Genomic DNA, 11388 nt, shown 5'->3' on the forward strand with positions numbered 1-11388 from the left:
GTGTGCCTACAAGATCACTGGGGGCTCCCCCAAACTCTTGCCTGGGTTCTAGAGGGTCAAACAATTTTCATAACAATACTAAGATATTATTTGCCCATTAAAGTATTTCTCCCTTTTCCAAATACCCATCTCTACAAGGCTGGATTTTCTTCATATATACATTATTTCATATATTTCACTTACTTCATATACACATTTTCTTCACATACATATAATCAAAACAACACATTACAGCAGACTAAATGCAGACGCCCATGTGAGAATTCAGAAGTCTTTTATCAAGTTGTGTTTATCCTTCGCTGCCGAAGAAGACCATGCCATCAGAGAAGTAATGACATGACTTGCACTTGACTTTGTTTTGAGTGAGGGAGGGCTGTGCAGGTCACCAGCCTCACTTCTCCTCCAGAGCCATCTGAATCCAGAGACCAGATATTCCTCAGGATGACTGGAGATGACCCAGGAGGAGGCAATTGGGATTAAGTTTATCAAGTTAAACGTTAAAGAGGCTTACGAAAATATGCAAACCATACCATTTGTCTCTTTTAAAATTTTTATTTTTATTTTCAGTTTTAAATTTTCTCCCTCATTGCATCCCTTCCCCACTCATTGAGAAGGTAAAAAATATAATACTCCTTAAGCATATGAATTAATGCAAAGCATGTTTCTTCATTAGCCATGTTCTGGGGGAAAATATATTGCTTGTCTTCTCAATAGGTGGGGGAGGGGTTGAAGGAGAGAGAATTTAGAACGCAAAATATTAAAAACAAATAATTTTTTAAAAGAGAGAGAAGCTTCAATCTGCAATTCGAGTCCATAATTCTCTATCTGGGGGTGCATAGCATTTTTCTATTTGAGTCTTTTAGAATTGTAGTGGACCATCGTATTGATCAGTCTTTCACAGTTGATTATCTTTACAATATTGCTGTTACTACGGAGATTGTATTCCTGGTTCTGTTTCCTTCACTTTGCATCATCAGTTCATATAAGTCTTTTTAGATTTTTCTGAAGCCATCCCCTTTATCATTTCTTACAGCATAATGGTATTCCATCACATTTAATGTACCATAATATGTTCAGCCATTCCCCAACTGATGGACATTTCTTCAGTTTTCCAGTTCTTTAATGCCAGTTTTTTCACAATTTCATTCTGTTTAGGAAAATATAGCTATTTTTCATTAAAATATGTTATTTATGTTAACATATAATGGGTTTATTATTTTTTAGTTAAATATGAATTTACAATTTTTATCAGTTGTAATTAATAATATGACAAGTATTAATACCTGCAATCTGTATAAACAAAACTTCAATAATTTCTAAGAATACAAAGGGGTCCTGAGACCAACATATTTGAAAACCATTAAGTTAGAGTATTAGTAGGTAGGCTCTGACATGGGAAAGGGAGGAACTCTTCCATAACATTTCCAGAAGCACGTGGAGCTGATTAGAACTCTCTCCCCTTTTTGGACTCTGAATTGCCCTGTTAGAGCAAATAACTGTTGAAATAGCTGCACCCTTGGCCTCAGTTAAGGACACTTTCTATGTGTGAGTTTGGCTTATTTTTACATTGACATATTTTTGGTGTCAGAAGCAGGATTGATTGGAAACTATCTCTCTCGGTACCATCGAGGATCCCATGTGGCCAGTCCCAAATCCCCTCAAATTGGATCAGTGAATATCTGGTCCTGCTCCAGACTCCAGGCTCCTGTCTCTTTTGGCAGAGTTAATTCTTTAATTGAGAATTTGGTAGAGATCCATGGGCAATTCAGGGTCCACCTTTTCTAGTCCCCCTAAGGTAACTATGGCCAGTCAAATGGCCTTGCAGTATGCTTTCTATACTAGCAAGGTTGTGGAACATTGATAGTCATTGAAAAAATCTGATCTTTGACACTGCTGGCCACAGTGAGGGATGAAATTAACTATTTAAGGATATCTATTGATAAGGCAGGGTCAAAAATCAAATGCTCTGAATGGGACTCTTTTTACCCAGTGGCTATTAGAGACCATTTAGAGGGAATCAGAATCACAGCACTTGTCCTTCTAGGAAAACATTCAAAAATTTAAAACTGAAAAAAAAGGAAGCTGAATCCAAAATATTTCTCCCCCAGGAAGGATTAGACTAGTTAGAATATCAAAAGAAAGAAAATGAATCTAAAACAGAGTCTCTCAAGGAACATGAAAAACCTGAGGGAGGGGTTTAAGAATAATCTCTGAAAAGAATTTCCTTTGCTCTAATGAATATCTCTATCCATCGTTTACCTTCTCTCCTCTACCATTCACCAATTCTCTTTTAAAACTAAAAAGAATGATGGTAAAGGACCCCCATGGACTCAGGCCAAACTCTGGGAGATGGTCAAAAAATTTCCCAAGTTTCAAGAATACCTCTCAGAGTTCACCTCAGCATTTCTCTCAGACCTTTCTACTTGCCCAGGCCTCTCATATTTATCAACTAGTCCAGGTCCTTGCTGGTGTAATGGTAATAAAATAGAAAGATCTTCCCCGCCCATTAATAGGCCTAACACAGGGAGTCTGTGGTCACATGGAACCTGAGTCACATGGAGCTCAGACTGGGAGGAGCTTGTCCAAAGAGGTGAGAGAGAGGGAGAGGGAGAGGGAGAGGGAGAGGGAGAGGGAGAGGGAGAGGGAGAGGGAGAGGGAGAGGGAGAGAGGGAGAGGGAGGGAGAGGGAGGGAGAGGGAGGGAGAGAGGGAGGGAGAGGGAGAGAGAGAGGGAGAGAGCAGGTAGAGCACAGAGAGAGAGAGAAAAGCAAGCTGTTAGTGGGTGGAGGGAGGAATTTATTTAGGGAAACTTGTTTTTGTGAGGAGGCCTGACAGAAAGAAGGTTTAAGATATCAGTGCTTCTTGGATTAGTGACAAGTATCCTGTTAAATCTTACCTCCTGGTATTCTAATGATGTTCCAAATAAATATTTTGGTTTTTCCTTCAAGGAAGAGAGTTATTTATATTTTGTGAATTTGTCCTGGATATACACATGAATATTCATAGCGACTCCTATGGGTATTGCATTGGCACATTGGCATTGCAGTTGGGCCTAGAGAAACCAACCACTAGTTCCACCTGATGGACTGATCCACTTGACCTTATCATTTACATATTTTGGAAGGAGGAATCCTTCCGAAGAAACACATGAAAAGAGGGGTAAGAGTAGGACAGATTCTTTTAGAAACAATCCCTAAAGCATTCCCTAAGTTCATTGACTGGAACCAAAACCCCATCTACTGACAAAACATCAGAGAGTCCACATATGAATTCTAGAATCACTTCTGGTCTATCTCCAGAAAGTTCCAATATCTTTGTCAGGTTTTCCATTTTTTTCTTCTAATCAATATATTTATTTCATGATTTCAAAAGTTCAAAACAAAACTTAGATGTAGACACAGAGATATGTTTACTTCAAACTCACCAACTTTAAAGAATCCTCATTTTATCAAAACACAAATATTTGTGCTTAAATAGAACATAGCTATGGTGTATATGACATGCCAAATTCAATTATGAAGCAAAATCCCTATAAACAAATTATGGCTCATTTTAAGCAACACTTATAAAGGACTATGCTATACTTTGTAATATACCTTTATATAACTTTTTTCCTAAGGGATATGTATTTTGCTCAGTGCAGTAGAAATGAAGAAGGGACCGTGCAAAGCCTATGATTATTCAGTGCAGTATCTTATGCAGTATTAGATAAAATGTAATGCACCTTTAAAGGCTTTCCATTCAAAAGGCACAGATACTTCAATAAAGATATATATGGAGATTTCTCTTAAGAAATCTAACAGCAGTTGTTTAACTTTTGGTTCAACATGGTTAGTTATTTAGTGTCCAGGATGCTAAGAGGCTCTGGAAATACAAAGACGGTGGAGGCAGACAGAAAGCTGGAGGTAGTGGGAAAACTAGGAGATACCACCCATTTTTTTATAGTTTACTTCATATATTCTCTGGAAGCAGTGAGTAGTACTAGATAAATGCCCGTGCTGCCATCTGCTAAAGTTTTTGTTGAGCTAAAGGTTTGAGCAAGAACTTCACTTCAGAAATGTTTTTAATCTGGCACAAGAATAAAGAACAGATGAGTGAACACCTCTCCTTGAGGAAGAAATTTCTAATTCATACATAAGCTATAACTTAGTGTTTGGCCACTGAGATTTTAAAACACTAAATTTTTTATTTTTAGAAACTACTTAAATACACCCAATACCTATATTTAGTGAAAATACTTTGTTCATAATCTTTATTTTTAAATTATTTATTACAAAAAATGTAAAAAATTCCAGCTAAACCAGAAATTTGAGATTTTTTTCCTTTAGGTTTTCACAATTCAATGACCACTTCTCCAATTCTATTTTAAAAGTAATCCCTTTTTCCAATTCTGATTATAGTGGTGCAAATGTATCCCAAATGACTTGGAATGAGAGGCACAAGCTGTAAAACTAAGGGCATGCAAACAATATCAGAAAGTCTCAGAAATAAACAAAGTAAAAATAAGAACTGTTGGCATGAATTTGACATTTCCTTTTAGTCATTTTTGTCTTTTGCTCCATGTTTAAGAATGTGCGTGAACTCTATAGAATTGAAATTTTCCTTTTTTTAATAGGTGTTTCTCTATACAAGTTCATCTACTTCTTCATCTGTGAACCTGTCTCCTATCGTTGTCAGCAATTCTCTCAAGTAATCTGCCTGAATGGTGCCTGTAACTGCCTCAGAGCAAGTAAAAGCATTTCTGATGACATCTTCTGGATCTGTTCCATTTAACTTTTCCCCAAACATTGTGAGTGACGTAGTAAAATTTATTGGACCTGGACATGCATTCATCATGGCATCTAGGTACTCATCAGCTGGATTCCTTCCTAAGGAAGCAAGCATATCATGTAAATCTTCCTTGTCAATGAAACCATCACTGTTCTGATTAAGCATATTGAAGGCCTCTTTAAATTCCTGAATCTGTGATTGATCAAATACTTGCAAATACACTTGAAGTTGCCAGCTAAGGGTGCTCCTTGATCTTTGTCTTAGCCCTTTTGCTTGACATGTTAACTATGAAGTTGGTCAGTGACTGAGAACTCAAGAACAGTGGTGGCAATGGACGATGATGACGCATCCCTAAACATGGCTGGAGATGAGGGAGGAGGCAATGGCTACTCTCTTTTCTGTTTATTTTAAATAGTATTTTATTTTGTTCGATTATGTGTAAAAAAATTGCAAACTTTTAAAAAAATTTTGTTTCTATAATTTTTAAATAAAATTTTGAGTTCTAAAGTTTCTTTTTCCCTGAGACAGTAAGCAATTTGATATAGGTTATATATGTGCAATCATGTAAAACATATTTCCATGTAAATCATGTTGTGAAAGAAGAAGTGGAACAAAAGAGGGAAAAAGTGAAAAAAACAAAGAAAATTAAAATAGTATACTTGGATCTGTACTCAGAGTCCATCAGCGCTTTCTCTGGACGTGGATAGCATTTTCCATCATGATTCTTTTGGAATTGTCTTGAGGCACTGTATTGCTGAGAAGAGCTAAATCAGTCATAGCTGATCATTGAACAATGCTGCTATTATCATTACTGTGAAGGTTCACACTTTTAACCCACTCTGTGCTGACAACCTTCAGAAACCTTTAAAGGGCTGATCAAGCAGAAGGGAAAATTGGGGTTGGCAGACCACTCCCACTTCTGGTCTTGTTAATTTGGCTTCCTGATTTCAGGCCACTCTCACTGAGGAAAAAGCCAGGAATCTGCAGTTTCAGCAATTCCAGGAAAGACAACAGGCTGGATTTGCCAAACCTTCTTCCCCGGTCCCTCTGCTCTGCTGGGGTGGACATTTTATAGGCCAGGTTTGTTTCTACTGTAAGAAACCTGGACACTGGAAAAACAAGTGTTGCTCCTTCCAGTGATGGTTGCCATACTTGTTCACCCTTCCTCCTCAGGGCCGCTCAAGAGACCTCCCTCTAAAAATCCTAACTGGGCCAAGAATGCCCAGGAGTGATGGGGCTCCGAGGATTCTTAGTGGGTCTTTTCTGTGGTGCCAGTTTCACCTGTGGACAACACTCCCATCATTAATTGCCTCTCAGACTGTTGAGATCCCAGTTGATGCTCACACCACCCTTTCTGTTGTAATTCCCCCAACCCTCTCTCTCAGAGTCCCAAAAAAATTTCTATAGTGGGAATCTCTGTGCAGCCTGTCTTCCTCTCTGGGCCTCTTCCCTTCACATCCTTTTCTCCTTATTTCCAATTCCCTTGTTCACTTCTTGGGACATAACTTCCTTGAAACTTATAAAGGTGCTACTGCTTTTATCCCTCACCATGAAACCCTCCCTTCTTTTACAATTCCAGGCCTTGAAACTTAACTATTCCACCCTCTGTCAGCACCTATTTTCCTCTGCCCTTCTCCCACTTTGGAGGAGATTCCTTCTTCCCTCTGGGATTCCAGGAATACTGATATAAGTAGAGTTCTCAGTGCCCCTCCAATCCAGATCTAACTCAACCTCTTGAAACCTTTCCCTTGAGTTCCCCAGTATCCCCTTTCCCATGTGACAATCCAGGGCATACACCCTCTTATTGATACCAGCCTCTTCATCCTTTGTACCAGTCCCTGCAACACCTTTATTCTTCCTGTACACAAGTCTGTAGAATGAGATTGGTGCCATTGATTTGTGTGTTGTTCTGGAACCCTGAATCTTCACACTTTCATTACCCACATTGCTTCTGATTTCCTACCTTTTTCGGCACCCGCTTAGATCCCCATAGTAAGTTCCTTTTTTGGCTTTTACCTGGGAAGGTTGTCAACATATATGGACAGTGTTACCCCTAGGCTCAACTGAAAGCCTCACTTATTTTTCTCAAGCACTTCTTTCTAGTCATCTTGATCTCTATCTTGCCACTGGACCCAGATGGCTCTGGAGGAGAAAGTGAAGCTAGTGACTTTGCACAGCCCTGCCTCACTTAAATCCAATTCACTTGCAAGTCATAGCACCACTACCCTGATGTCATGGTCCTCTTCAAGAATGAAGGAGAAACAGCAACAAATCCACCTTTTTACAGCACATGGATGACCTTCTCCTTTGCTCTGCCATTAAGGAGGCATGTGCTCCTGAATCCATTTTTCTTCTGATCTCCCTTGCTCATAATAAGTACAAAACCTCTAGGGAAAAGGTGCAGTTTGCAGACACCACAATTAAAATTTTGAGCCATTTGATCTGTCAGGAAAAGGAGAAAGAATCCAACCATAGAAAGTTACTGTGGGAATAGAGAAGACCAGGGTTCATCTTCAGAAGAGGATACTGAAGAAAAAAAAAGCCTTTCCTACCTCAAAGAGTAATGTCAAATGGTCATCTGCCCAAAATAATTCATAGAATTTAAAAAAGACATTAAAAGTGAAATGAGAGAGATTGAGGAAAAAAATTGTAAAATAAGAATGATCCAAGAAAAACCAGAAGATTATGAAAAAAAAAGTCACCCAACTTGGAAAGAAGATCCAGAATCTTAAGGAAGAAAACAACTCCTTGAAAATTAGAATGGGGAGAGAGGATTCCAGGAAGATAGCAGAGTAGGTCAGAAAATTCCAAGCTCTTCAGATTTTCTCCTACAAAGGAGTTAAAACAGCACCTTAGGGTGAATATAGAAGATAAACAGGAACAGTGGCACAGCCAGGGTCTTCCTGGGATAATTCAAGAATATCAGAAGAAAAATCTCAATATTCAGTTTGGTCCCTATGGAGAGTAAACACAACAAGCCAAAAGCCACTTAAAAATCAAGCAGCAAGTCCTGGGGTTAATTGGTTTGAGAGGTTGCCTTGGCCCCAGTCAAAAGAACTTTCATCCCTGGGATAGTGGGAGAAGTTGGGTGTTTAACCCAGGAAGATCAAGGGAACCTCTGTTGATAAGGAACACCAGACCCAGTTGTGCTTCAAAGAGTAGCAGGGTGAGAAGGATCCAGCACAGGCTGGATGGAGATTTGGCTTTGGTTCCAAGTTAGAAGAGAGAACTGAAGATTTGGGGCAAGAGGCACCGTTTCCCATACCCCAACACTAGAGGTGACTACAAAAATTAAACTATTACCACACAAAAAATGCACAAGCAAAGGAGAAAGAATTAAACCATGGAAAGCTATTATGAGAATAGAGATGACCAGCGTTCATCTTCAGAGGAGGATATTGAAGTAAAGAAACCCCCAAAGAGTAACATCAAACAATCACCTGTTCCAAAAGAATTTATACAAGATCTTTAAAAAGATTTTAAAAATCAAATGAAAGAGATGGAGAAAAAAAATAAGAATAATCCAAGAAAAACAAGAAGGTTATGAAAGGAAAGTCAATCAATTAGAAAAAGAGATCCAGAATATTAAGGAAGAAAGTGACACTTTGAAAGTTAGAACTGGGCAAAGCGAAGCCAGCAAAATTATAAAAGATCAAGAAATAATTAACCAAAATATGAATAATAAAAAAATAGAAAAAAACGTGAAACATCTCATAAGAAAACAACAGATTTGGAGAATAGATCAAGAAAAGAAAACATAAAAACTGGACTAACTGAAAGAATTTTGATACAATAATACAAGAAATAATTAAAGAAAACTGCGCTGAAGCATTAGAACAAGGGGGAGAAGTAGAAATAGAAAAAATCCATTGATCACCACTCAAAAGAGATCCTAAAAGAGATCATAGGAATATCACAGTTAAATTTCAAAACCCCCAGGTTAAGGATAAAACATCAAAAACATCAAGATTAAAACAATTTAAATATGATGAAGCCACAATTAGAATTATACGAGAGACAGCAGCGGAGACATTAAGGAACACAACATATCAAAGAGCAAAAGGACTGGGGCTTGGGCCCAAAAATATCATACCCTGCAAAGTTAAATATTATTTGGAATATGAAAAAAAGTGGACATTTGATAATCTCTCAGACTTTCAAGACTTCATTAACAAAAATCATGAACTTAATAGAATATTCAACATGTAAGAGCCAAGAGAAATATAAGGTACATACCAAAGACTGATTATAAGGGATTCATAAAGATAGACTGTTTACCTTTTATACATGTAAAACATCACATGTATATCTAAGACTCTTATTAATAATTGAGTGGCTCATAACAAAGATTGGGACAAACCTATGATATTAATTTTAAAAGTTAAAAAGAGTAATTATTTTTTACAAAGAGATGCAAGAGGAAGAATTGATACAAAGGAATTAGATGGAGGAGGAGGGCTGTTCTGGTAACCTACTTTCATCAGGAACGGGTTCAAGAGGGAACAATACATGCATACACACACACACATATATATATTTAGAAGAATATAAAAATCTTCTAAATTCAGAGGAAATAAAATGGTAGGGGCATAGGGAGGGGAGAGAGGACAAGGAATACATCTTTAGAGGAGAGGAGGCAGGAATAAAAGGGGGTATAGAAGGGTGTTTAGATTTATGGGAATGAGAGCACAGGAGAGGGATCCTTGAAGAGGGGTAGGCAAGTAAAAGAAGGACAACATAATGGCTAGAAGTTAAGTGGAGGAGGCAGGAGAGATAGGAAAAAAGAGATAAGCACAAACATAAAAACCAAAGATCAGGTCTAGAATAGGCCTAGAAAACTATATATCTATATATGTATATGAGTATGTATATATCTATAGCTACAGAGAAACATATCTAAACTTCATTACAGCCTTGGGTGGGGAGGGGAGAAAAGAACAAAGTAAAAAAGTGCATAGCACAAAAGAACTCACAAGGAAATAAAGATGGACAATTTTCAGCATAAGTATTATTTATCATACAGGCTTTCTTGAAGTGAAAATATATTGTTATATAATCTGAATCCTCTCTTATGTTCTTCTACACATAACATGCTTTTTTCTTTTTAACTTTGTATTTAAGTTTCAATATTTAAATTTATGATGTTTTGTTTCTTTTTTCTATTCTATATTTATATTCTGATGTTGGAATCTAAAATAAAATTTAAAAAAAAATAAAGGAAAAGAAAACTAGAATTGGGCAAAGGGAAGCCAGTGAAGTTATAAGAGACCAAGAAATAATAAAACAAAATATAAAGCGAAAAAAATAGAAGAGGATATGAAACATCTCATAAGAAAAACAATTGATCTAGAGAACAGATGAAGAAGAGAAACCATAAGAATAATTGGATTACCTGAAAGTTATAATCAAAAAAAGAATCTTTACACAATAATACAAGAAATAATTAAAGTATTCTAAAGTGTTAGAACAAGAGGGGAAAGTAGAAATAGAAAGAAAAAAAAACCACTGATCACCACCTGAAAGAGATTATACAAAGAAAACCTACAGTATTATCATAGTCAAATTCTGAAACCCACAACTCAAGGATAAAATATTATGAGTAACAAGAAAAAACAATTTAAATATCGCAATGCCACAATTAGAATCATACAAGACAGCAGCAGCAACATGGAAAGATTGCAGGTCTTGGAACATTATATACCTAAGAGCAAAAGAATTGGAGTTGAGGCCGAAAACATCATACCTAGCAAAGTTAAGCATAATCCTTAATGAAAAGAAATGGATATTAATGAATTGTCAGACTTTCAGAACTTTATTTAAAAAAACCTAAACTTAACATATAACATATAATATCCAAGAAAAGTAGAAGAAATAACACGCACACATATATTATATATATTTATATATAATGTTTATATAGGGCAAATACGTATGAGTGTTCCATACCAAGTACCATTGATGTACCAATTTCTTTTTAAAAATTTATTTATTTAAGTTTTCAACATTCATTTCCACATAATTTTCAGTTCCAAATTTTCTCCCCATCTCTCCCCTCCCCTCACCCTAAAACACCTTGCATTCTGATTGCCCCTTCCACCAATGTGCCCTCCTTTCTAACACCCCTCCCTTCCCTTATCCCCATCTCCTCTCTTGTCCTGTTGGGTAAGATAAATTTCTATACCCCTTTACCTGTATTCTTATTTCCCAGTTGTATGCAAAAACAATTCTCAACATTTGTTCCTAAAACTTTGAGTTCCAACTTCTCTTTCTTCTTCCCTCCCTCCCCATCCTCACTGAGAAGGCAATCAATTCAATATAGGCTATATATGTGTAGTTTTGCAAATGACTTCCATAGTAGTCATGTTGTATAAGACTAACTATATTTCCCTCTATCCTATCTTGCCCCCCATTTCTTCTATTCTCTCTTTTGACTTTGTCCCTCTCCAAGAATGTTTACTTCTAATTGCTCCCTCCTCCCATTTGCCCTCCCTTACATCATCCCCCCCGCCCCGCTTATCCCCTTCTCCCCTACTTTCCTGCAGTGTAAAATAGGTTTTCATACCAAACTGAGTGTGCATGTTGTTCCTTTCTTGAGCCAAATGTGATGAAAGTAAGTTTCA

General features: G+C 37.1%; 1 pseudogene; it reads right to left on the reverse strand.

Annotated features, from left to right (window-relative positions):
• Window positions 1-4436: 4436 nt before the first annotated feature.
• Window positions 4437-5212, reverse strand: LOC140510915 (myosin regulatory light chain 12A pseudogene; annotated as a pseudogene).
• Between the last annotated feature and the right edge of the window lie 6176 nt (window positions 5213-11388).

Source organism: Notamacropus eugenii, chromosome 6 (genome assembly GCF_028372415.1).
Source record: "Notamacropus eugenii isolate mMacEug1 chromosome 6, mMacEug1.pri_v2, whole genome shotgun sequence".
NCBI lineage: Eukaryota > Metazoa > Chordata > Mammalia > Diprotodontia > Macropodidae > Notamacropus > Notamacropus eugenii.